This window comes from Sinocyclocheilus rhinocerous, unplaced genomic scaffold (assembly GCF_001515625.1).
Source record: "Sinocyclocheilus rhinocerous isolate Xijiao unplaced genomic scaffold, SAMN03320098_v1.1 scaffold852, whole genome shotgun sequence".
NCBI classification, from domain to species: Eukaryota; Metazoa; Chordata; class Actinopteri; order Cypriniformes; family Cyprinidae; genus Sinocyclocheilus; species Sinocyclocheilus rhinocerous.
In genome coordinates this window covers 249928-254442 of record NW_015626422.1, presented here as the reverse complement: position 1 = coordinate 254442, position 4515 = coordinate 249928, and positions in this window count along the sequence as shown.

The following is a 4515-nucleotide window of genomic DNA, read 5'->3' as shown; positions in this document are numbered from 1 at the left end:
TTTTAAATGTTTTTTTTTTTCGAGCCGAGTTTGTCTTTACTTTGCTTTTATATAGTTAAAAATGAAAGTTTTTACAGGATTTCTTGTCATTTCAACTCATTGTAACTTTACATCCTTGCATGTAAATTTGAACTGCAATTTTGAATTCTATTCAATTCATATTCAGCATTTAATTCTGAACAGTGCACAACCCTGTTTATTAGTTTTAGTTGTTTAACAGATAATTGCATTAACTCTGTTACCCAAAGAAAAACATTTATCAAATGACTTGCTTGAACCTTTCGGTGGGTTAATTTTAACAGTCAAAAGTCAATCTCCCACAATCCACTGCAAACTCACATTCACCTCTGTTTCCATTCTGGTATGAAATCTATTCCTCCTGGAGTCGCTGTGATCAGTGTATTACATGAAACATGGCACAAACAAAAATGAGATCTGGTGGTGTCTGTGTAAAGCCTTGGGCTGGATGACTCTCGTGATTAAATCATTACACCGGTCGAGATGTATTTTGCATAATCCAGCCTGCCTGCGGTCTAGAGATGGAGTACAGATAGTTTAATCAGAGGAACGACAGGGAGCGATGCGCTGCAGGGAAAATGCCGATCTGGCACGTCTGTTGCGCTCGGATGGGTTTAGAGAGAAAACCTCAGCGTGGCCCCGTTATTACAGGCCTGAGGGTCTAGCTGAAGTGTGTTTTAGTCTCCTCTGGTCTCGTGGTGTCTTTGCCGTTCCCGTCTGTTGCTCCATCTGGCTTCAGCTCGTGTGTGAGGAGGGATCGAACGGCAGGCGATGAGGACAGAAGAGCACACTCACATGCTGCTGTAGTTACAGGAGGCGTTCCTCTGCAGCTGTCAATTACTAACATGTGTTTTCCTCTCCAGGCTCTTGTTAGAGCGTTAAATTGCTCAGTGGTGGTTTAAACTTTAATATATGTGACCCTGGAGCACAAAAACAGTCATAAGGGTAAATTTTTCGAAATTGAGATGCTTAATATCCTAATGATTTTTGGCATAAAAAAAAATCTATAATTTTGACCCGTGCAATGTATTGTTGGCTATTGCTACAAATATACCCCAGCGACTTAAGACTGCTTTTGTGCTGCAGAGTCACATATATACGCTTGCAGTGACAGTGATCGTTCTGAATATGCAACAAACTTGTCCTGATTGCAGTTTATTAAGTTAAGGCCTGTTCACGATAACTGTAAAGATAACGATAAAGATATAGTTCTAAAAATCGTTCTCAGTATTAAAGAATAGCAGAGTCCACACCACAGCTATAACGATAAAGGCACAGAGAAACGATATCGTTGGAATCACTTTCAGAACGATTTTTTTTTCAGCTGATGAACGATAAAAACATTGACAGCCAATCAGAATCCATCCTGCTATGACGAGCTGGACGATTTAAAGCGGCAGACGAGCGTGCGCTTGGAATAAACCGACGATATCAGACGCGCTAGTATAGTTATCTTTATAGTTATCGTTCTTGGTGTGAACAGGTCTTTAGAATAACAGTTTTGTTGACCAGTAGCTTGTTGGATGATGTTGGTGGTTGCTAGGACATTGTTAGGTGGTTACTAAGGTGTTCTCAGTGGTTGCTAGGTGCCCAGGTAACAAATTTAGGTTAGAAAAACATTGTGGGAACATTGTTTTGAAATGTTTCTAAAACGTTGAAATGTCCAGTTTTCTTGTTTTGTTTATAATGTTATGTAAACATTACAATAAAGCAATAAGCCCCAAGAAGCCGTGGTTTACAGTGAATTTTGGCCTTCTCGGGGCTTATTGCTTTTATAAAACGGTTATTCCATATACGTAGTAAGGTTTCACAAAATAAAACAGAGTAAATAAAGTGTAATGATATTAATAAAAACAGTATTCTTCCACCAAACAATGTAGCTCCTCAGAAACAGTTGTGGTTGCTACAAAGTGGTTGCCGAGCAACACACAAACGTAAACAAAGGTGTATGTTACTTTGTAGAGTCATTTACAACAGCTTCGAACGCGGCTCAGCCAATCAGAATCAAGCACCGGAACTCTCCGCTTTATAAAAACATTTCAACGTTCTACTGACTTTATTTAACCCAAAATATAACTTTGTTTAAATTTTGTTTAATATTCTAAGAACATTAAAATGTCCAGTTTTCTTGTCGTGATTCTAACATTATTTAAAGGTTTATTACAAAAAACATTTCTTAGAACATGCGCCGTATGTCATGGCAATTCGTAACTTTTTAAAGTTTTGGTGAATTGGTGGGTAATTCTGCTCACAGTCCATTGATAATTAGTTTTATGGGTGGACTTTTCTTCATGCTTATTTCTTTTCTAAAAATCATACATTTCCATAAGAATCACATTGTACAAATCGAGTACGAGAGATCGACTTTTCTTAATTTGAACTAAAGTAACACAAGGACCACTAGTCTCTAGACATCCCCCTCCGTCAGTGTATTTCTAAGGGGTTTCTTGGTGATTTTATTGTTCATCATGTGATTGCTTAAAAAAATTCTTAGTAAATGCTGTTTACTAAAAATGAGGAATTCTGATTCTAGGAATAAAAAGTGCATGCATATTTTGGAAGGTTTAATATCATCCACATCCGTTTATATAATGTTTGTATAATATTCTTGTTTTGCAGAAAGGTCCTGTGGTACTGTGATTGTGGTAATATCGTTCCACTCTCTAAGCATTCGGACAGTCACTGGAGACGTGTTTTTGGTCCGCTGGGTTTATTTTGAGGGTTTGCCTTTAAAGAAGGATCAGCTCTATTTTCAGGGAGCTGCTGTCAGATATGTTCATGTTTGTTGGGCCGTTCTTGCTGATATTTCTGGACTCTGAAAGGACTGTGAACTATTTATCATGACACTGCTGAAAGCATAAAGTTATTTTACACTTCGCATTGTGCCTTAGAAGAACCCTTAGGAAGATAAGACACAAATTGTGATGAAAAAAGACACATTTTCAATAAATAGTTGTATTTCTTAATAATAATTGGAATAAAGTAATATAGTTCTCTAGTTACTGTACATACTCTATGATTGCTAAGCGACATGTAGAATGTGCAAGTTTATCACAATTTTTTTTACAGCTTAAAATGCATTTCTTCCTACACAAATCTTATGTAGATAAAGGGTCAGCCCATCTCAAGTGGTGCAATAATTTGGTGCATTTTTAATTTGAGGTTTCCTTAAACATCTGTATAACCCAAACGGAGATGGGTTATAGTAAAATAAAACTTCTTGTGCTTTTGCTATACCAATGCATAAAGGTCATTGTTACAAAAATACAATGTGAAGCCACCTACATTGCACCACTTGAATTAAATGAACCCTAGACTAACAAATGTGTAGCATGAATATAGACCAAATAGCCCAAACTGTCCATGTTGGACATCATTTTGAGTAAGTGTGTTCAGCATTAACGCATTCTGCCCTGATCTGTGTGTGAGGATTAACACCGGTTGACTGCATCCTAACACCGTGCAAGTATGGCGACTTGCCACCCAATCGCGCTATAGAGCTGTATTGGTTTCTTTATATTGCCGTCACTGGACAAAAAACGGTCCCTTCATGTTCTGTAGACAGGATGAGATTACAGTTTGAGTGTTTGTCTTAGGGGACAGTGGTATTAAGTTGGTTTTATTTGGACTAATCTCTTGTTGCTGTTGTGGGGCCAGTAGGGAAGGATAAACCCCTTTGGATTAGCATGAGCCCATTGCCAATGCGTCGTCCTTCTGTTTTCTCTCTTTTTTTACATCTTTCCCCCATTATTTTTCTCCAAATAAAATCTCGATGCCTGAGAGCATCCAGAATCCGGCTCGTGTATAGATGTAAAGTGTGTTTCCTTGCTGTTCAGTTGGTACGTTTGTGTTACTGAGCTGTTGTGTTGTCCTATTCTTCTTCTGTCTGACTTGCTTATGTTTCCAATGCTGAATAATTTAGGGTTTACCTGCCCAGTCACATGATAGCATGACCTCAAGTGATGCAAAAAAGAAATGTCGGTTAGAGAACAGATGAAATGTTACCTCCCTCGCACACCTTCGCAGGGAAACATAAGAAGTGAAATCAAACACCTGCTTTTTCCCCTCCTCACAACCGTCCTCTCTTCTTTCCTCACCCATGCATGCATTCACTAAACATTAGGCTTTCAGTCTGTACTGTGTCGAGCGTTTGCACTCAAACTCTTTGGAAGCCACGGTAAGGTTCGGTTAAGACTCGCTAAAGACGGCTAATGGGTTGCTTCCATTGAAACTAACAGAAACCTCTGCGGGAACTTCATGGCTGTCCGCGGCACCGTTCCTCCTCCGGATTACTACCCTTTTGATATCGCTCTATCAGCCCAGCCACCTGAAGATCTGCAGGGATTTTATAAAGGAAACCAGCACATGCTGAGCAGATCAGGCTCGCATTATGGCCTGGCCGCAGGAGGGGTCAGGAACGTTTGGGATCAAGGGCAAGCTAGAGTGGCTACTCCTGGTCCTACGCCCGGGCATCATCCTCCTCCTCCACCACCCCCT